At 46.2% G+C, this 22,855-nt stretch overlaps 1 pseudogene; it reads right to left on the bottom strand.

Moving 5' to 3' along the window:
- Positions 1–1,508: 1,508 nt before the first annotated feature.
- LOC110549241 (proteasome subunit beta type-4-like) lies at positions 1,509–22,111 on the bottom strand (annotated as a pseudogene).
- Between the last annotated feature and the right edge of the window lie 744 nt (positions 22,112–22,855).

Genomic DNA, 22,855 nt, shown 5'->3' on the forward strand with positions numbered 1-22,855 from the left:
TGCTTACCAGTTCTCTGAGTGGTTCTCAAATGGTCTCTCTCTTTTTTGTGTTTTTTTTTTTTAAATTAATTCATTAGTTGTCATAGCTGAGGACACCCATGAGATTTGGTTCTATTTTGAGGCAAATGTGTACATGAAGATTTCTAAAGACACTGATAGTATCAATAAGTTCATAAACTTCTTCAAATGGCCACCTTCCTAAGGAGAGAAAAATGGGCCACCAGCTACATAAAGAATTAAATGTTCCACACAGTTAGATGATCTCTCTCCTCTTACTCAGAAAGAAATGTAATTTCCTTCCTATAATATCGAATAGTCTGTACCCTGACTCCTTTTAAGCCTGTCCCCGCTTCTTTCCCTCATCACTTCATTGGATATTTTTTATCTGCTTCTATATTAACAAGCAACGCACCAAACATGTAGAACGATACAGGTGTCCCAAATAAAACTTCCTGCAGTGTAGAGAGACCTCAGTTAGTGAAATGCTTGCTGCACAACCAGGAAGACTGAGTTCAATCCCTGGGACTGTTGTGGAGTCTTCCGGCTAGTCCAGGCCAGGTTCAGTTAGAGATGCTTTCTTAAAAAATAACATAAAGAGTGACTGAAGGAGATACCCATTATTTGACCTCTGGCCTACACACACACTGCATTATGGAGCTTGCCTCATCCTGGATGTGAAGAAGGCAGACAGCAATCATAATAAGTAGTAAGTGTTAAACTTTGCAGTACGGGTCAAGGTAAGACTAGCACAGAAACAATAAAGCAGAACAACAGTGTGGAATGAGTGTTTGCAGGAAGGGGGAGACATCATTTGAAAGAGGACATTTGAGTGAAAAAGTGCCCTTCGAGGCAAAAACCTGACAGAATGGAGGAGTGGGGCATGGGGACATCAGGGGACAGTATAGTCCAGCTAAAGGAGGCAGCCCTTGTGGAGGCTGCAAGGCAAGACTATGCCCTCCATATTCAAGGGAAGAATCTTGGCCCATGCGTCCAAAGCAGAATGAGAAATGGAAATGTACCAGCAGAAGAAACTGAGTCTCTGGGGGCCAGTTGTCAAGGGTGTCACCTGCCAGTGTGAGAACTTTGGCTTTTACTGGGGTACTCTGGGAAGCCACTGCAGAGCACTGATCAGTGAAATCAGGAGCTCTAGATCATATTAGCAGAGGACCATTCTGCTCAGCATTGTGGGAACAGATGCTGGAGAGGGAAGAGGGTAGGGCAGGGTAGGTACTTTAGGGGTCCACTACAATGATCCAGGAAGTGTCCTTCCTTCCTTCCCTCCCTCCTTCCTTCCTTCCTTCCTTCCTTCCTTCCTTCCTTCCTTCCTTCTTTCCTTCCTTCCGTCTCTTCTCTTCCCTTCCTTCTCTCCTTCCTTCTTCCCCCCTCCTTTTTTTTTTTTTTTTTTTAAATCTCGGAGGACTGATCTATTTTATAAAAGCCTACCTTTGAGCCAGACAAGTTCAAATTTAGAAGAGCATAGGTTCAACTATGGAGAGTGCATCTGTATTTCATCCAAAGCCACTGATCATGTGGGCGGTGTCCCAGCATCTCTGCTGACAATGCTCCTTCTATTTCAACCCCCCTTTCACTTACGGTGTCAATTTGAAACAGGTTACAGCAATGGCATCTCAGCAGTACAGCAGTGACACAAGGGGTTCTTCCAGCTCCAAGGCCCCTGGTTACTTCTCTAGAGCCTGAGCCAAGTATGCGCTATGACCAATGGCCACTGAAGGGCTTCATAAGTGACATCAAGCATGTCCCCTTAGCCAAGGAAGCGTTCTCCATTCGCATAGCTCTAATGACCATGGTGTTCCATCCAGGGTTCATCTTCTAGCCATTTCTGCACAGGACCCTTGTCAACCATGAATGAACGGCTCTAGGTGTAGCTGTTCCATCGCCTAACAGCTTTTCAATCCCCACCTAGAGGAGAACTTGCTGCGAGAAGTCTTCTGAAGAACCCAGCCTGGTGCCGCCACTCAGAAAATGTGAGCGAGATTGCAGAGCTGAGCCAGGGAGCCCAGAATGTCTGCAGCAATCACCACTCCTCCAAGCTGCGTTCGCTGTGAGTACCGATGTCCTGGATGCTGGGCACATGAGAATGCTGGGGTCGGTGGGCTGTGAACTGGACGCAATGAATCTATCCCTGAACCAGCCCGCCTGGCCAGTATCTGTCTGCAACGTGTTCCCAAAACAGCTCACATCCCAAATGTGCCGTCTTTCAATAGTCAGCATGCAAGTGGCAGGTGGTTTGGGAGGTTTGTTGTTGTTGTTTGTTTACTTTGAGTTATGATTTTTCCCTCAGCCCACACTAGCAGTAGCGCTTACTATGTACCAGGCTGGTCTTGAATTCGAGTTAATGTTCCTACTTCAAACCCAAGTGCCAAGTTGACAGTTGTGGACCACTGTGCCTGGCCATCTTTGAAATGAGTGTTAGTGTTCTAAGTCTGCTTTTATAAATGACCACAAGAACGGAATTAAAATGAAAGAAACCCTTTCCTCACAGTTCCAGAGGCTAGGGGCAAGGTGCTGGGGTTGGTTTCTTCTGGAAACTCTGAGAGAAAAACTGTCCCATGTCCTACGTCCCTATGTTGACTCCTAAAGATGCCTGTCTGGCCTTGGCCATCCATATTTGTCATGGTGTGACTCTAAGCTCAGCCTCCATCCACCCATTGTCCTTATGTCCTCTCCTCTTCACATGACTGGACTGGCTTTTGGTAAACCTGGATCTAGCACGAACTCTTCTTTACTTTTAATTATATCCACAAAGATCCTTGTTTCCAAATGACATCACCTATAGGGTCTGTATAGACCTGCACTAGAGGGAGGTCACTATCCAACCCACCGCACATAGCCGGTGGGGTTCCCAGACAGAATGAATGAGTGGCATGGGAGTGAGGAGGAACCTGCATTGGTCTGTACTCAGTGTGTAAAGTACTCACCAAGGAGCTGTGAGGGTCTGACACCGGAGCGCCAATGCCTGCTTAAGTGCTGGGTGGGCACGACGCTCCTGCTGGCATCTTGGTGTTCAGGAGCAGGCTTGCTAGCTAGCCCAGCCAAATCAGCAAGCTCTGGGCTCCAGTGAGAGACTCACTCTCAACACACAAGATGGAGACCAGCCCGAGAAGGCTCCCAACCTGGGAGACATCAATCTCTGGCCTTCATATGATCGTGCACACACCGGCTCCTACACATGGGTGAACATTTATACATACGAGTATACACACATACAAGAGAAAACTAATGAAAATGTTGCGTTGGGCACGGGGGTGCTTGCCTTACATCCCAGACTTGGGTGCATACAGAAGCAGGAGGATCTCTGTGAATTTAAGGCTGGCCTGGTCTGTCTACTGAGTTCCAGGCCAGTAAGCGTTTCACAGTATATAGTGAAACCCTGTCTCAAAACAACACCACAAAGTGCAGACTTCCTGTATAACATGGGTCAGTTGTGCCTTACGTTGAGCATTTTTTTTTCAATAATTACTCTGGGATAGTATTAACCTGGTAACAGTAACAATGTATTGATTAAGGCAAGTTGTAGCTTTTTCCAAGGCCCATTCCTGGACTTCCTGACTTCATTATACTACTCTGTCAGCCAGCACAGGTGTGGACCTTCACTGTGAACCAGGATGCTGCCTGGGGTTGGTCTGAGGGGGCAATAATTATGCTCACCAGGGTGTGAGAACCTTCCTGTGTTCCTCTTTCCTCTATCTCGTCTTCCTAGGCCTCACTGTCACCACTAGGAAAAAAAGATTACTTCCTGACAGCTCTTCATGTCACTCAGAAGTCTAGGTCAGACACTTATCAATTGACCCACTGTTAAAGGTAGACACTCATTTCAGCATCTGTCAATGGCCTCTTTTGATCCATTTAGACTGGAGCCTGCATCCCTGCAGTGATTCATTTGCAAGCGTGCACAGACTCTTAAAGACAGGGAAACATGTCCAGAACTCTGAAAGTCGGCTTGCCTGTGCTTGCTTGCTGCCTCTGCAGCTGCCTAGCGAAGGACTCAGAAGGTAGGGCTGTGCCTGGAGGTGTGGGATGGTACCGGAGCCCTCAGTGCCAGGCCTGATCCCATACTCCATGTTCTCCCACTAATAGGACCAAGCTGACTCTGCACACCTTATTTGTGTGGACCGAGGTGTCTCTCCCTCTCAGGCTTCCAGGCTACAGAGCTGTCCTTCCAGCAGACTGTAGCTCACCCGCACACATCCCGGCCAAGTTCACAACAGTGGTGGTGGGGCCAGTGTTGGTTGACATCCCTCTGGACCCAGTCAAGACTCTTTCCCCCTCCAATCTGGCCAAGCATCAGGAGACGCCTCCCACTCCAGGGCAGGTGTCTTTCTCCTCCACCAGGGATAACGCACATTTGTCTTTCCCAGGTGTTTGTCATAGGGCTGTCAGTCCCTCCAAACCCGCGAGACAGGAAAAGAAATGTGAACATGGAAGAAATTCAGGGGAGCCGAGGAAATTTTCCTGACGTGCTCCTGCTGCGACACTGCGGCAGTTGAAGAAGGCCTGTCATTGGGCTGTCAACCTTTAACCTCCCACAGACATATTTTGAAATGATGTGTAAAGAATGGCTGTGCGTACCACTGGCTCCTCTCAGCTCCGCGTGTCTGTCCTTGATGTCAGTAAAAAGTAGTTAACTGGCACCCATGGAGCCTTAAAGATATCAACCAAGTATCAGTAATGACTTTAGGTAAGAAGACTTGCTCTTGTCAAGTAATGACTTTTTGACATAAGGTATTGTTTACCTAGGCAGCGTTCTCTTGCTCGCATTTTAATGAGCCTAATTAATAATAAGTTAGGAGTCCGCAGCTATGTCTTCACAGCTGGACCATATGCACGAATTACACTAAATGGGCAAACCTAAAAGAAACGCAGTGGGGAGAAGTGCTTTAAGGATAGAGAAAAGTCCCCAGTATTTCCTACATTTCCTCCTTGTCTCCATCGTGCTATCTACAGTAATATCAGAGCAGTTTGGAGATGGTTACGGTGGACATCGCTTTCGCAATGGTAGCTTGCTTTGTGGGCTTGGAGTTTTTACTTGTAAAAGTTTCAAAAAATTTTCCAGAGAAACTGATGGAGGGAAGTGTTTGATGCATCCTGTGGTTAAAGGACCAGAATGCTTCTCAGGGTGAAGAATGAATGCTGAGGGGTGGTGAGACATGGTCTCTTAATGGAACTACTTCACTTTCAGCAAATAAATAACCTCCAAAGGGCCCTTTGGGAACTTACAGAAGCCTTGTATGTGTTAAGGGAGTGTGGCTTTATGGGTCCCAGTTACAATTGCATTCCTTGTGAGAGTCTGTGTGTCCTCGGTGTAATTTAGGAGGGCGTAAGTGTTTGGAACCAAGGCAAGACAGCTTTGAAGGAAGCAGACTATCGCCGCCGGCCAGGTAGAGTTTAACACTGCCAGAGGCGTTGCCCCTCCCTCCCCAGCATGCAAAAGTGCAGAGAAAGTGCAAGGCTCCTGCCACCCTAGACTCTGTTCCGCGTGATCGGCAGCAGGACGCAGAGCTGTTGCACTTCACTCTGATTATGTGACTCGGGGAACACAGGGTGGGAACTGTCACGGAGATAGGATAAGCCGAGGTGCAGCTGCTGAAGGAAAGATAATCTCTTATAGAATAAAACATTGATCCCTGGAGCAGAGAGCTGTTACTCTTCCCCCCCCCCAAAAAAAAAATTAATCATGTGGTTTTGAGCTTAGGTTGTAGAAAGATCCTGAGAAAAATGCCTTGAAGAAAGGGGCAATGAAGCCACTTCTCAGACTCTCCACTAAGATTCTTCCAGAATTCATGTTGAAAGCCTAAGCCCTAATCTCACTACTAAATGCACGGCTGAGGAGATGCCAGACTCAGGGGATCAGAAGCTCTTAAGAGTGCCTTGTGGACTTTGCCGGGTCCCCGTCCACTCGTGTTTTAACAAGACATAGTTCAAAGCAGTCAGAGATGATCTGAGCTAATTGGTTGATTCAGCAAGAAACCTGGGAAAAGGTGGTGCTGAGGCTGGAGGCAGCAGGCTAGCAGGGTTAGCAGCTGCTCTCCAGAAAGGGCCTTGGAGTGGGGGTGCACCCCGCCAGGCACCATATGTGTGATGGACATGACAGAGAGCGCAGGATGTGTGAGCGAAGGTGACAGCTCAGCCCTCGCTCACAGAGAAACTTCCCTCGGAGTGAACACAACTGAAATAATGTCCACAAAGCGGGCACGATGGGGAGCTGCTGGCCACCTGGCAGAGTCTCCGCTGCAGCTACCCACTGCCTTGTGTGTGGACAGGCGGGGAGGGGGTGTCACAATGTGCCATGATAGCGTGGCTCTCCTAATTGTTCTCTGTGGATCTGTGGATCTCCAGGACAGGAGAGGAAGAATCACAGAGCAGGGAGACAGGGTCCCCACGGCCGCATTTGCTCACTGGACGTGCACTCATGGGCATTGCCTCCTTCTCCCCACATCATCACGGTTGAAGCTGATGCGGGTTTTTAAGAAGAGAGTCACAACTCACTGCATCTTCCTGGCTCCACTGGGAGAGCTGGCTCTATTTCCCGTCTTGAGTTTAAGTTGAAAAAAGTCAGGAAAATGCCATCCAATGGGACAGGTGTCACCATGTAAACATTCTGTAGTCCCAAATAAACTTCCCACTTTTCCCTCCTACGTGAGTGAGGTCATAGACATCGCCATCCCCCTGCTCCTTGCCAAGTCTCCACATTGAAGACTGACATCTTGACGGCTTGGCTCTATCTCCCTATGATAGAGAAGAATTCTGGAAGTGTTCTGAGTGTTGCAAAGCAATGTGTTACTTAAGTGCAGGTGGGTAAGGAGAGGTCAGACTCAGGCTTCTGAAGACTGAAGTCACTGAAGACCTCTGCTTCCTGTGCTTTTTGCTGGATGTAGCTTCTAAATAGAAACTGCAGTGTGCTGCCTGTCTTCACGCCGTTAATAGTCACCTCACTTGAGTGCTGCTGTGGGACGGAGGGAGAAAGTTCCCCGGGCGAGGAGCTCAGGGGCTTTCCTGGAGAGGAGGCAGGCCTCCGGAAGTTAGCGATACGCCATTCATTGCTGAGGATGACAGGACATGGCAAATGTTTCCTTCAGTCAGTGTTTGCTTAGATTGACCTGCACCACAGAAACTATGTGCCCCACTGAGGCTGCTAAACACACTCACTCACAGATCCCATGGAATTCGCTTTATCTGTATAAATAGAGAATGATCATTTCACTAGTATTAGTCCCTAGTGTACTTTAAAGAATTATTACATATTTAGATTTCTTCTCTCTGTGTGTGTACATGCACAAGTTTAGGCGCATGCATGCACATGTGTTACTGTGTGGTGTGTGGAGGTCAGAGGATAATGTTTGCAGTCAGGTCTCTCCTTCCACCCTGTGGGTCCAGGGTCAGATTGAAGTGGTCAGGCTTGGAGGCAGGTGCCTTCACCTGCTGAGCCGCCTGGCCATCTCTGATGTGCTTCTTTAACATAAGAAAACTAGTAACTGTGAGAAGGGGTGAATATTATTTACTGGGATGAGAGGTTGGCAGCCAGTTCCCTGGCCTCCCCTCCTCCCCTCTGCTGCCTCTCCTCTTTCCCGACCCTCCTCCAGGCCCAGCTTCCATGCTCCTGACCCCTGCCTATGGGGTACGTGAGCGGGTCCTGGGATAAATGTTACCTTTGGTCAATCCCAAGAGCTGCACATGTAGAAACAAGTTAGCTCTGCATTGAGGCTGCTGTGCAATTTATCTTCTCAAACCTCAGCTCAAGGTCCCACTATGAAACTTGGCTTACACCGGAAGAGAATTTTCATTCTGATCTCTCACTCTTGGGCCAACCCACAGTAGAAGATATCTTATTCTGTTTCCAAATTTTCACCCATATGAAAACAGCAAAACACGAGTCACCCTGCAAAATTACTGGGGAATGTTCTAGCAAAACCTAGTACACATGTACAAACTTTGTGGTTTCTGGAGCATACTTTCTCTTCTTGTGCCCATAAGGGATAAATAACTTTTAGGTCTTGATTTATTTAATTTTCTTTATCACAAACCAAGCTTTTAAAGTGGTTTTCTTCTTTTTTTTTTTTTTAGTGTTTCAATGCAGTTTATTCAGGAACCTTGAACAATCCTCGGACCCTGGGGAAAGCCAGCCCACAGCTTAAATAGCCTCTGGGTAGCCAACCCAGGCGTGCCACGTGGGCAATGCAGATAGGTCCACATACATGGAAGCAAGCCAGATCCTCAGCCTTAGCCAAATGTGGAATTGTTCGTGACAGAGAGCACTCACCATCGGGAAGGTGGAAGGCGGAAACCAGCTCCATCTTTAAGGCATAGCATTCCGCAGCTCTCTACAGTTCCCCCTTTTTGTTTTAGACGCATCAGGCAAGAGTAGAGGTCTGATCTCTGATATTAGAAATAAATTGGGACTTTGTATAGATGTTCATTTAGGTGTCATCCACCCAAAGAGCATCAGACCCGTCTGATACCTTTTTCTCAGAGGCGGGACCTGGGGCATCAACCCGCATGCAATCAGACATGCTCTTCTCTGGGTCGAAAGCTGCTGACCCTGAGTGCAGTGCTTAGCCTCGCATCCTGAGCGTATCATTTTAGCTTTTTATGGTATCCAACCATGCTTGGGGAGAATGTCCTGCTTCAATGGCTGTAAAGGCCTGAATGATCATGGCTGCATCACACTGTTGTGAGACTCTAATCTTGCATATATACCACAGGCAAACCAAGGAGACCAACACCAGAAGGCCTGCTAACGCTCCCATGCCCGCCCATTCCTTCAGATGATTCATGGCTGCAGCAATCCAGGCCATAGTAGAGGACAATACAGCCACTTTTGATGTGAACTGACAGACTAAGATCAGAAAGGAGAGGAGAACCTCCCCTATTAGTAGACTTGGGGAGTGGCATGCAAGCAGAGGGAGGAGGGAGGGTGGGATTGGGAGGGGAGGAGGGAGGGGCTTATGGGGGGATGCAGAATGAATAAAGTGTAATTGATGAAAAATTTTAAAAAAAAAGGGAAAAAAATAATTTAAGAACCTTAAATGACTTTCAAAATTGGAGGAAAACATGGAGTTAGTCAATTGGCATGGAGCACGTCTCGCCCCTGGGGGCAATGGTCTCCTGAACCTACTCAGACCTCGGACACCACCACTGCTAGTTCTAGAACTGACGCAGGATGTTCCAACGAGGGGTTAAGGCTTCTCATAATATTTCCTATAAGCCCACACCTGTTTGTTTATATCTCCCATTTTTATTCATTATTAGCCAGATAGAGCCAAGTAATTGTGGTAATGATACTTGCTTTTTTGCCCAATGCTGGAATGCTAGTAAATTTAGGTATGCCCTGGTTACTCGCATGCCTCACTGGGTGCCTGTGCCCATTGATGCCCCTCACGCTATGACTCTCTTCAGACAGAAAAGGGATCTTGGAACTACAGCCACCATTGTTACTACCATCTCATTGGCGGCTGTTGGAGCTACCACCGGGGCATTAGCCATGAGTCATACTGGGCAGACTGCTCAGACCCTGAATAATCATTTAGCCAATGTAGCTCATGCCTTAGTTGTACATAAAGGAATTAATGCTCAACTAAAAGGAAGCTTGATGGTGTTCAATCAGAGGATTGACCTCTTGCAGGAGCAAATTGATACCCTATGGCAAATCGCTCAACCTGGCTGTCAATGAAAGTATGCTGGACTTTGTGTCACTAGCATACAACATGAGAATTTTTCCTGTGCTGCAAATCTGTCTAAACAATTGTCGAGCTATATTTTAGGTAATTGGACTGGAGAATTCAATACTACGATGGAGCAGCTGAGAGTGGCCATTGTCACAGTAAATTCTACCAGAGTGGATGCAGGACTAGCCACAGGATTATCAACATGGATTGCTGCAGCCATAAAGTGGTTTTCTTTTGACAGCCATGTTTCATAAAATAATGATTCAAATGAGAGATCGTCAGCGGTAAGCTGCCTTTAAACACTCACAATGGCTCACTGCAGCAGCCATCAGGGTGTGTCTAAGTCCTGTCCCATCCTGCAGACGCCATGAGAACAGCACACCCAGGGTGAAGTTACACAGGCTTTCCTGGTCTGTTTTTTAAAGCAATCTCCTGGTGACTGGATCCAGAGGGCAAAATATCTCTCAGATGTTTCCTTTGGGTAGCCTGGAGCTCTGTGTACAGTAAGAAAATCAGATAGACTTGAATTTGAACCTCAAGTTTCACAGTCAAGCTCTGGCAAGGTCAGTGGTGCTACCTTTTGGAGTTTTAGCTTCCTCCTGTCAGAAAGGGGCAACCGCCTCTCCTGGGCTTTTGTGAGGACCGAATCTAGTCCTTTATGGAAAAGCTTCAATCCTAGGGTCCAGATATATGGGAGATGACCATAGAGATGACAGGTCCCTTCTCCCGTGAGTTCCCATGGAGTAGTTTCCCAGTGAATTTTTCTCGTAGCCAAATTCACTCCTAGACATTTGTATGATTTTCTTTTTTTAAACTTTTGGCCAGTTGTTTGTTTTGGGAGGGCTTTTGTTTTTTCAACATTAGAATTTGTATCTTCAGACTCTCATTTACTCCATGTAAATTCTTTCCAAAATAGAGAAGCCATTACTGCTATTTATGGTCAGCCAGACGTTCATTATTTAATACAGTTATGTACTTCTGTAAGTTTAGGTGCAGTTTTAATTATATATTTTTCATAATATTTTGTTGACTATTATGAACCCAAAGCACCCATACTTCCCAGTCCTCCCAGGTACTCCCCACTCCACCCTTGGGACCCTTTTCCCGGAAAAAAAGGCAGAAAAGGAAAAGAAAAACCAAACTAAACCAAAGCCAAAACCAAGTCCAATGTGTATTTCCCATGGCTTGCTGGAGCATGGTCAAACTCCTGAAGGCTCTCCCCTTAAAGAAAACCAAGTCATTTCTGACCTGCACTCTTGAATGGTTGGCTTTTATTGTCAAGGTGACACAGTCTAGAGTCCCCTCAGTTGAAGATGGCCTCCATCAGATTGGCCTGTGGCCGTGTCTGACAGACTGTCTTGATGGGTGGGTGATGTAAGGGGGTCTAGAAGACCGTGGGCGGCACAGTGCCTGGGCCAGGATCGCCCTGGGCTGTCTAAAGAAGCCAGCTGAACATTCTCAGTGACTGATTTAGTAAGCAGCCTCATTTCTACTTCCAAGTTCCTGCCCCCACTTCCTTCAGTGATGGATTCTAACCCGGAAGTAGAAACTGCAACAAACCCTTTCTCCCTCTGGTTGCTGTCTGTTGTGGTGTTTATTGCAGCAACAGAGAGCAAACTGGAATGCTTTTATGTGTGGATCTTTACTGAATAAAGGCAATGGTAAAATAATATGGATTGTCTTAGCTACCCTTCCCACTACTGTGATAAAATGCGGAGACAACATGATGGGGACAGCTTCGGGCAGGGAGGGTTTATTCTGGGTCAGTTCATCTTGGTGTGGGATCCAGGGCAGCGGGAGCAGAGGCAGCTGCTCACACCACAGCCACAGCCAGGAGGCAGAGACTGTCCTGCTTAGCCTGCTTTCTCCTTGTTACTCCGTCCAGGACCCTAACCCATGGAGTCACTCATGCCCCTGTCTCAGTTACATCATTCTTATTAAACTTTCTCACAGACATGCACAGATACTTGTTTCCATTGTGACTTGAAATCTCCTCAAGTTGTCAATCAAAACTAATCATCCTTATGTATACTTTCTCCCCTAAGGGAGCTCCGGCTTAGCAGAGTTAACCAAAGCAGAGGCTGTTGCCATTGTGAACGGAGTTCAGCTTCATTCACAAAGGAATGCTCTCCACAAAGCAAACTCCGGAACGCTTCATTTCAGCCCTTTCTCCAGAGATTGGATCATGACACCGAGGCTAAGTGTTTCCCCACAGAGATTTTTGTTTTTTGTTTTTGAAAAATCTACTGAGTTCTGCCAGAAGAAACTCATGACATGTTGTAAGTTTAATTATGTTCAATTCATTAACACAATTAGAGCTGAGAACAAATTTATTGACACAGCCAGAATCGCTTAGTAACAGGCATTAAGTCATAGATTTAAAAATTCATTCTTGGAGGCCTCCAAACTCTGGAAAGGCGAGCTGGGAGTGTATCTTCAGTGTGCTGGCACAGTTGTGAGGGACATGCCTGGAGGCTGGCCCTCATTACTCTCTCGGTGTTGTGTTCATGTTTTAGGAATGGGTCTTACATCCTCTGGAGGATGAACTGAATCCTCTTGACGTACCTCTCTTCATTCTAACTTAGGGATTTGATGCATTTGAATTTGATTTTAGGTGAGCTGAGCCACACAACCTTACAAAGAGGAGACAGAGGCGTTTGCTTTTCTAGAAAAGAGCACGTGGGAGGTGACAGAACGAGGGGATAATATCAGCCATCCTTATCTTTGAATTACTTCTTCCAGAGTGAAGGTCTCCTCTGCCTTGGCAATTGTTTTGCCTGAACAAGTGAGGACGAAACCCAGGGTACATAGGTGAGTGAGCTGTTTCCAAGGAAGCCTCGCAGGATCTGAAATACTCTGGCGATTCTGATTCTTCTTTTTCATAAAAGTAACTCTTCAGGTATGATGGTGTTCCCCTGCAGGAGTTTAAAGCCAACCTCTGGCTACATAGTAAACTGGGCCCAGGAGACTCTGCCTCCAAAAACACCTAAAAGCAAACACAGAAACCAACTGAATCTTTCTCTAGGCACAGAATTTGTTTTAAATTTTGTTATGTCTGTCTGTGTGTATGAATGTATGCATGTATGTATGTATATGTATGTATCTGTGTATGTGTATGTATACATGGACACACACACCTGTACATACTCCTGAAAACAAGAATGTATCAGGTGCCCACTATCCCTCTAATTATTCCTTTGTGACAGGGTCTTTCCCTGAATCCTGGCCTCTCATTTTCTCAGATAGGCTAGAAGCCAGAAAGTCCTAGCAATCCTCCTGCATCGGCCTTGGAGCCAGGGTTGCAGGCATGAGCAGGATGGGACATCTGGCTGTTCCATGGGTGCTGGTACTCAAACCTTCTTCCTCATAATTATCTACCAAGAGCCCTTAGCTCCTGAGCCATCTCGCCAGCACCTACAGGCACAGGATTTTTTTTAAAGAGGGTTCAGCAAAATTTCATGTTTTTTTTTTAACAAGCTAATTAAAAACAAATTTAACATCTCATAGTTTTCTAATTCTCCATCTCGAACTATGTACTTCTTTCAACAGTTGGTTGAGATGAACCAACTCATAAAAACCTGACTCATAAAAAGTTTCATGCTTGTGTTTGTGATGACATCATCTACCTGTATGCACCTGTGTTTTCCAATGTGGAGTTATTCCTGTCATTAGGAAGTGTGCAGATTCTTACATAATATGCCTGGGTTTGCATCTTGCACCCTTTGGGCTTACACACACACACGACACTGTACATCTAGTTAAACAATGAGAAAACATGATAAAGGATGCACAGGAGCTGTTCCTACCTAGAATGCACTTTGAATATTTCTTCGCCTTTGGTGTAGCTGTATCTTTGAAACACACACACACACACACACACACACACACACACACACACACACACATTCTCTCTCTTTTTTAATTAATTGCAGTTTATTCACTTTGTATCCCATCTGTAGCTTCCTCCCTCCTCCCTCCCAAACCCACTCTTCCTCCCTCTGCCCCTCCCATACCCCTCAACCAGTCCACTGATCGGGGAGGTCCTCCTCCCCTTTCTTCTGATCCCAGTCTATGAAACACTCTCTTGGAGGAGGTGGAAGCTCACGAGCATTAGAAGGTCCCCAGAGCCCCACCCCAAGCCTGTATAAGAAGAAAACAACAGCTGAGAGACTCCAGCGTGCTTGCAAAGTGGGCACAGCGCTCTGCTCCGGAGACTGAGCTCTGGGGGACCGCTACCCCAGCTAGGGTAGGCGTTTCACTGATGGAGCTGCAGCAGTCCTCTGCCTCCTGAAGTGGCCCCATTAGTCTCACCAGGTCCCCAAGTAAGATTTGGATGGGGGTCTTTTCTTTGATCTGTCACATTCCCTGTTCAAGATGAATAGATTTTTGTTCATGGCTCCACAGGGAAAGCCACAAGCTTACTTTCTATTAAAAAAAAAAAAAAAAGGCCACCATAGGGCTGAGGTCATAGCTCAGGGGTAGAGTACCTGCCTAGCATGCATGAGGATCTAGGTTCGGTCCCCTTCATGCAAAATAATATGTAAGTAAATACCCAAATAATTGTATCTCTCATGGATATTTACATTTAAGAAACCATAGTAGCAACCCCTGGACTATCAGCTGGTGCTCACACAAAGGGCCCAATATCACACACACAGCCTGTCACCAACCCTGTTTCTCACATGGAATAATTTGTCTCCTCACCACACCTACTAAGAATCCTGGATTTCCTGTTACTTCCCAGATGGTCTCTGTCACTAGTCAGGCAGGTTATTGTCATGTTCAACAAGCTCGCCATCTCTGCAAAGTAAGAGATCCTTGGGCAGAACATAGTCAGCATTTCTCTTTCTGCATAGCCTCACAACGTTCACCCCACTTACGGTATGTCTCAGTGAGGAGCAGAGAAGCAGGATTCTGGATGGGAGGTAGCTGTGCAGTCTTGGAAATTTACAGACACAGTGGGAAAGTGAACTCAGGCACTTAATAATGTTGATGCCGTGTCTCTAACGGAATCTGATGTAGAGTCAGCAGATGACGCCCAAGTGGTTAAGACACGGGTTGTTAGGTGGGGTCTCACAAACCGTGGGGATAGATGCTCTTGGAGAAAGAAGTCAGCTGGCATGCCCGTGCTGAGCACTCGTGCAGCCCAGCAGGACCTGAGCGGGCCTGTGACAATAAGTGAGGCAGACAGCACCTGTATTTCAGGAGCAGACAGGTGCCATCATCCTAGAGAAAATTCAAGGCAGATCAATAAAAATGATTAAGAGACTCACAGAATTGATTTTTGAGAAAAGATTAAGAAAAATAAATGTGCAGCTTGACACATAGCCCGGGAGGAATATGATAACTGGGTGGTCCATTGCTGTATAAGATGCTGACGAAAAGACATTCGCCAGGCATGTGGAGACGAGTTCCCTAACAAGGTATCTGGGGACAGTTTCCCCGAGAAGTGGCGGAGAGCCCTGTCCCAGAAGCAGCAGGGACCCAGGTGGACAGATGCTTCCTGAACTTTGCTGGCAGGACACAAAAATGAACAAGACCATCCCATATTTTTAATGGGATTTTCTTAATTCCTAGGAGAATGGAGACGAATGATAGCAAACTTAGAACTTCACCCGAGCTCCTGTTTTTAGACTGGTGTCTACTGTAGGAATTGGTTAACAACGTTTAAGGCCACATTATTACAATCAAGGAATGAAGAACCACTGGATCCAAATGCCCCAAATATCCAAACAGACAAATCCCTCCATGCCCTAAGAATAAAAGGAATATATCTATGTATGTACATATACATACATACACACACACACGTTGTAAACATCTCGGTATGTAACGTGCTTCTCCGTGACAAACATTTGCTTATAGAATGTCAGCTTTGTGTTTCTCTTCAGCAATTTGCCACTGTTCCCAGAGCGGGTTATGAGGGGACAGGGCTCCTTGGCGAGCTACCTCTGCCCTTTGTCCTGGCAGTTCTCAGAAGCAGCTCCTAAGCCAAGTCTGAATCATCTTTTTCTGGCACTGCAAAAGCCATTTCAGCTAAGCTACATTTCAGGGTCATTACTCTTAAGGCTTCATTATGGGGCATCAGAGGAAATGACATAATCCAACTCAATTTACAAAAAGTGGCAAGAGGAGGAAGCTTATGGGTGCATCACCCCATCTGTATATTCTTTAAAATCATAAAACTTTGCAACACAGTCCCTTGCTGTAAAGAAGAGAATTTCTTTATGACAAATGACTGGACTTATGCCCTTCTGGTCTGAAACATCCTTCACGTATTTATTGCGGTAATGAATGTATGGAATACTGTACATTTATTACTATACCACACATTTATTTAATTATAAAAACGAGTACTTGGCGGTCACTCTTCATACTTTCCTTGTGGTGCAGGGGACCTTTCCATAGACACAATAATAATAAAACGTGGGCAGGAGACATGACTGGAAAAGTGCCGGGCAGCAATGACCCACCTATTTTCCGTGGTTGAACCTCACATTCATTGGACAAAGTGACAAGAGATCTACCTTCCGCATTATTGAAGCGATGCAGGGGCCTAACGTGCCACCTTTTTGGTGCTTGAGAACTGAAGAGAAATTGGATTTTCCTCTCAAGTAAAGTGTGTGTTGGATACTCCCATCTCCCCAGCAGCCTGAAAACTGTGACTGTTGGTGCCAAGTTAGCACTGGACACATATTGGGGTTTAGACTCTTTCCTTCTTCTTTTGTATGTAATGCATGACTGCTTGCCTCTGCCCTGAAAAGACTCATATGTGCTACTTTGTCATTGTTAGGAAGAAATACTGGAGCAGAAACAACTTAGAAGAAGGATTTATTTGGGCTCGTGGTTTAAAGGGATACAGCCTCCATGTCAGGGAAAGCATGGCAGCAGGCACCGCATGGCAGTGGGAGCAGGTGGCTCCACCGCTCACCTCCCAGAAAGGACACTGCCAAGGCTGATGGGATTTCTCCAAGGACATTTAGTTTGCTTTGGTTTCCCTTCATTCAGCCAGAAGCGTTTGACATAGTTAAACACAGTCTTCATTCTACCCTGATGTTCTCAACATCTTCACTTAAAAAGTCAAGGAAAGTCTCCTCCCTCTTATAATGTAGTGCTGTGGGTCTTGGCAACCCTATAGTCTGTCCTTCCAGACAGTACCACACAGGAGAGGACCACTGCTCTAGAAGAAAAGTCCCCCCGCCGAAGTTTCTTACCCCCTGCAATTCATAACCATCTTCTCTAATCTTAAAGTTTTCCCCTTCTTGTGATATAAGATAAGATCAATTTTACATTGCAATAACTTTTCGTACTTCCTTCTTTTACTTAGACAAATATTCTTAAGATTTCTGTTATTTCCAAAATCAATTAGCTCATCTTTCTTGTAAATATTATTCCATTACAATGCTGCAACATCTATTAACTTTCAAAACACATTTTAGGAGTGTTAAATTTTAATTGGTAACACAGAAACAGTTTTTAAATCATTTGGGGGATGTCCAGGAGTGGAATTCTTGGGTTAACTTTGTGAGACACCATCAACTGTCTGCCCCAGCAGCCATACCGGGCCAGCATCTCCACCAGCGGGGTAGGAGGGGAGCTATTGCTGGCATCCTTGGCAGTACTGGACCTTGCCAGTCTTTATGACTTTAATAATGATGGAGGTCATGGACCATCCTTGTGGCTTGAGTGTTCACTTATTTGATGATATTTGCGTTCATGGTAAATGTCTTGTCACGAGTCCATTTGCCATCATGACATCATTGGGAAAACACCGTATGAATGTGTGCTGCCATTTTTACATCTTACAGTTTTTCTTATGAAGTTAATTTCAATTTTTTTTCTTGCTCAGCACCATCTTTTTATCTTATTACAAATGTGTGCACATCCACTCATAGTTGGGAGAAATAGGAGAACTTAGTCTCATTCACAGATAGTAGTTAAGGTATAAGGAAAGCTTGCTATCCTGTTTCTACCAATAGAAATTCTTGAAAAGGAACTTTGTAGTTTCCTTCCCCACTTGTGATCTTTACAGTTCAAGTTCACATCAGTAAGCACACGTCTGTAAGTGGCAGAGCACTGACTTGGGTTGCAGATACGTTTTAGCATGCCCAGAGCTTGGGAATCTTGGTGACAAACCTCACCTTGATGGCTTGGAAATCCAATTCAAGGAGAAGCAGCTATGAACTAGTGCCTAGAACCTAACTTCAAATTAGAAGGGGAAGTGAGGGATTCAAACAGAAGGGAAGGAAATGCATTTTGAAAAGTCTCAGATAACATATGTATCCCATGGAAAGGGCACTTTATCCGGAGAAAATTACCATTCCAGAGAGCAGGGCAGTGTGTTCGCATTGCACCAGCCCCTTCAAGGAGCCACTCCTGTCCGCTTTCTCCGTGACAACACCGGAGTGGGAGCACGGCCAGCACAGCCCTGCCTCCACGGCTACACCTCCACCACCCTCATGCGCAGAGACTCAGGCCTGCCTTCCAGACAGCAGCGTCCTTACTGTTTGCTGCTGGTGAACCAAGCAAACTGCCCTTCCATCTGAATTAGGCAGATGGATTTGTGGTTGTGGCCAAACACAGTGACAATGAGGGGAGGATTCATTTTGGCTGCTGGTTTCAGACTATCACGACGGGGAAAGCGTCATGAAGAGTAGCGCACATTGTGGTGACCTGGAAGAAAAGGAGAAAGAGAAAATGTGGGAGGCTGGGGGAGAGAGGGAGCAGACAGACAGAGTGTGCTCATCTATGCTGATAGTCTTTGCCCTTCTTCCATTCTGTCTATCCAGGCCTTCAGCTTTTGCAGTGGCCCTGCCCATGGTCAAGGGAAGGTCTTTGTTCAGAATCTTTTGTGGGAACACCCTCACAGATGTCCTCAACTGTGTGTTTTCCTGATCTCTGTGACATTTCTCAATCCAATAAGTGACCACGTTAACTATCACAAGCCTACCCCTTGTTAGCTGGATGCCCACAACACATCTCCTCAGACCACAGGGCTCACATCTGCTCCCCAAAGGCTCGCGGCTACTTAGTAAAGCAAAACGCATAGAGTCCCCCAAATCTCAACAGTGCAGAAGTGCTCAACAGCTCATGTTGACATACAAGGCAATCTCTTAGCTATGAGCCTCTATAAAAACAATAAGTTGTAAGCTCTCAAGACACAATTACACAGAGCAAACATTTTCCTTTCAAAGAGAAGGAATGGGCACATAGAAAGGAGGAATGAGACCAAAGTAAGGGCAGACCACAATGCAAAATGGCATCCTGTTGCTCCATGTCTGAGACCTAGGATAGAAGATGGCATCAGTGGGCTCTAAAGGGCATGAATAGTCCTGCTCATAAGCCTTGTTCACTGGCCTTTCTCTTAGGCTCTCCAGCCTCACTTCCTGTGGCTTTCTTCTGCAGATGAGCCATATTCCTGCCATCATTTACTGGGGTCTCCACTGGAACTTAGAGCTCACAATCCTAGCCTCGCATCCTGCCCTTTCTGGGGCTAGCTGCAGGGACTCCAGCCTTGCTGTCCACTGTCTGGCTTCCAAGGTTTTTCTTTGAAAACATGGGGGGACCTTTGATGAGCCCACAGCCCTTCTGAATTACAGGAAAACCAGCACCGCACGATGCCTGCTACTAAAGCTCAAGCAGTGGCTGGCTCTCCTTAGACCGTGGGGGCAGCAGCCATGTAGATATGTGTTGCTGAGCACAGTGAACGCAGTGATCCAGTGGTGATGTTTTCTCAAGAGGAAGTCTCTTAAAGGCAATTTTCACACTCCTCCACCAATAATGAACCATCTTGATGATTCATCTTGGAAATGCCAAGAGTGAGTTTTTCGTTGAAGTTTTTCTTCTCTATGTCCTCCCCCTCCCCTGACTCCCTGATTCTTACTGTAAATGTGGCTAGGAGCAGCTGGCCAGCTCATGCCATAGATTGTTGTGTTCTTGAGATGTCTTCCACCAGATGAGTTAGAGCTCACCTTTAAACTCAGCTCACACATTTCTTCATATGGGGTTAAAATGGAAGCAAGGTCTCTGCTACAAAGCTTAGTCACAGCAATGAATCCATTGCTTGGTACAAATGTTCTGTGTCAGTCAGCTTTTCATTGCTGTGAGGAAAACTTGAGAGAAGCCACTTAAAGGAGGAAAGATCCATCCCACTCATGGTTTCAGTCCACCAGGGAAAGGGGCTGTGGTGAAACAGCGCAGTGAACATCACGGCAACTCAGAAGCAGGGCCAGGGGTGTGCCAGCGCGCGTGGGTCCCGTGCTCTTTCCTCGTCAAGTTCATCCAGGTCCCAGTGTACGGATATTGCTGCTCATCTCCTCGGTGGGTCTTACTTATTTTATGCACTGGGATAGAGGTCCTGTCGTATGAGCCGTTTTCTATTTGAAGGCTACAATACCTAATGTATAATTGCACGACAAGACAAGACAGTATTCTTGTCTTATCACCCTCAGCATCTTTCCCACAGATAGACCTAGAGTTTTGCTCTCCTGACCACCAGAGGTGTTTCAGCCCAGTCAGGTTTCCATTCCAGATCGTCCCTGTCACAGCCCCACCACCCGAGGCAGGCCTCAGGGTCTGTACACTTGCTCACCCTTTCCCACCCCCTGTGTCTAATACCAGCGCTTGCCTAGCACCTCTCCCTACCGCTCTGTACTCCCGCTGAGCGGATACTAGCTACTTAACCTCTGTGCGCCCTTTGTTTAGCGCCATTAGAACAGAAGCTCTGGGCTTCAGATTCCCTCCTTTCATCTCCACTATGTCCCCAGCTTGTAGAATAGTTCTTGGTCGAGAGGAGACACAGTAACTACTTTCTGTATGTAATGAACCATCTTTGCTAGACAAATTTCCCAAAGATGGGGGACATGTCTATTCAGTTCACATTATAAAGTCTCTTGAACAAAAGGGCAGTTATTAAAATGTCTTAAAGGCCATATGAGGATTTCATTTTCGATTGGTTATTTTAAATATTTAGAATAGTAACCCTGATTCAGATTCCACCATCAGCAAGAGTAGCCATTGTGTTCTGTTCTTATACTTCTGGCTCCCTCTTCACATTGATGTCTTCTGTAATGCTCTCTACTGGTTCTCAGACAAAAGGATACATGGAAATCAAAGCCCATCCTTTTTATTTTTTCTCAGCCTGCAGAGGAGGTTACCATCTGGCTGTCCAAAACTTTGAGCGTCCAGATCAACTCATGAGCCTTAGTTAATGTCAAAATTGTTTGGGATAAACTTTTTTTAATGTGGTGTCTAACAAACATTGCATATTCATAAATGCTGATGAGGTGGTAGCAGTGACATGGCTTCCAAAGCTGAGCAGGACACAGGACTGGACAGCAGACAGCTGAGAGCATGCTGCTTCTCCCCGCCAGGGATGGGAGCCCTCGAGCGCCAGGTGTCTTCTTTCTGAAGGCCACATTTCTAGCAGAAACTTGGAATGACATTTTGAGCCTTTTTGATTTCTGCCGGATGGTGCTTTTTATAATTTTTGGGTTTTTTTCATACAACAAACCTATAAAGGGCAGTATAGTATAGGCCAGAAACATAGCCATACCTAGTGTTGCACAATCAGCCAAGACTCCATACTGAATTTTATTTGCAGCCCGTAAAAATCACTAGAGTGACTTTTTTTTTTTTTTTTTTTTGGAGGGAGGGTTGGGGAAGGTGTGTGGTTTCAAGTCAGTGTTTCTCTGTGTAGCCCTGGCTGTCCTGGATTCGCTTTGAAAACCAGGCTGGCCTTGAACTCACAACAATCTGGCTGCCTCTGCCCCTCCAAGTGCTGGGATTGCTGGGATTAAAGGTGTGTGCCACCACACCTGGCTACTAGAGTGATTTTCAAAAAGTATCAGTAAAATGCCTTTGAGAAGCTGGTTATTTGAGTATAGAAATTAAAGTTAATTCAAAAAAATTTGAGAGAACAATGTATGAGCAATGCAAAGTGATTGCTGCAGTTGGAGAAAAAGATAAACTATGCATGAAATCATGCTTATCTTCCACCCTAGGGGATCTATAGAGAGTGAACTGTGGTACATTCCAGACTTTTGGATTCAAATCTAGAAATCAAGACGTACAAAATAAGTTGTTTTTTTTTTTTTTTCTGTGTAGCCATATTACGAAACTCTCCCTGTTCAACTCGCCCTGCCCAAATTTGAGAACTTTATTAGACTTAGATGTCAGCTCATTGTCAGGACTGGCAAAACACACTCTGCCCTGTAGCCTGGACTCCCAGGGCGGAGGTCAGGACAAATCTGACTGGCAAGCCTCTGTGTGGGAGTCAGGGCTCTTCTGCAGACCCTGAACACGTCAAATGTTCCATAAACGTCAATGAAGAGAAAATGGCAACTCTCACTCTTCCTCACACAGAGCGTGAAGGTGGGCACCCAGAGGCTGGCATCCTCACAGGTCGGGGGCCCAGGTTTCCTCGGCATGGGGGCAGGCCTGTGCTGGGGCAACAGTGGTCACTAGGGAGCTGTGCATTTCTGAGTCCAGCTGTGGAGGGGGCAGCTGCCCGTGCACGCATGCCAGGCTATTCATTCTGGACTGAGGAGTGGGGGGGGGGGGGTCCTTACATAGGCTGGTGGTTCCGGAAAGGAGAGATTTTGTAGAGAGGATAAGGGTGATGATGAAACTGTGGAGACAGAGCACCTCTGTGAAGATGTGACAGTGACAAGGCTGGGCTTCAGGCCTCTCAGCATCACTCACAGACCAGTGCCCCGTGAGAAGAAAATAGAGGGCAATCATGAGCAACTTTCCCAGCTATAGGGGGAAGGTACATCTGGCAGGACGGTTACATTCATGACCAGAGAGGGATGCTGTCAGTCAGAGTGCTTGAGGTGAAGACTGAGATGGTGGGCTTTGTGATCAGCTCTGGCTCCATGGCCAACATGCTGCAAAGCTGGTACCACTTGTGCCTGTGCTGTGTCATAGGCAGCACCCAGGACACTGAAGGTCACAACAGGAGAGATATTTATGATGGTGAAAAGTGATTCACACCCTTAGGGTGGGTCATGTCTGCCAACAGGGAGTGGGCAAGATGGCGAAGGGCTGCCAAGCAGGAGAAAATACTCTTAAGGGGTGAATGTGGGCAGTGGCCAGAGACCACTGTGCCAACCTAAATGTTGAAGCAGCTTTATGTTATATTCATATATTATATATTTACATTATATTCATAT

This window comes from Meriones unguiculatus, chromosome 11 (assembly GCF_030254825.1).
Source record: "Meriones unguiculatus strain TT.TT164.6M chromosome 11, Bangor_MerUng_6.1, whole genome shotgun sequence".
In the NCBI taxonomy this organism is placed as follows: Eukaryota; Metazoa; Chordata; class Mammalia; order Rodentia; family Muridae; genus Meriones; species Meriones unguiculatus.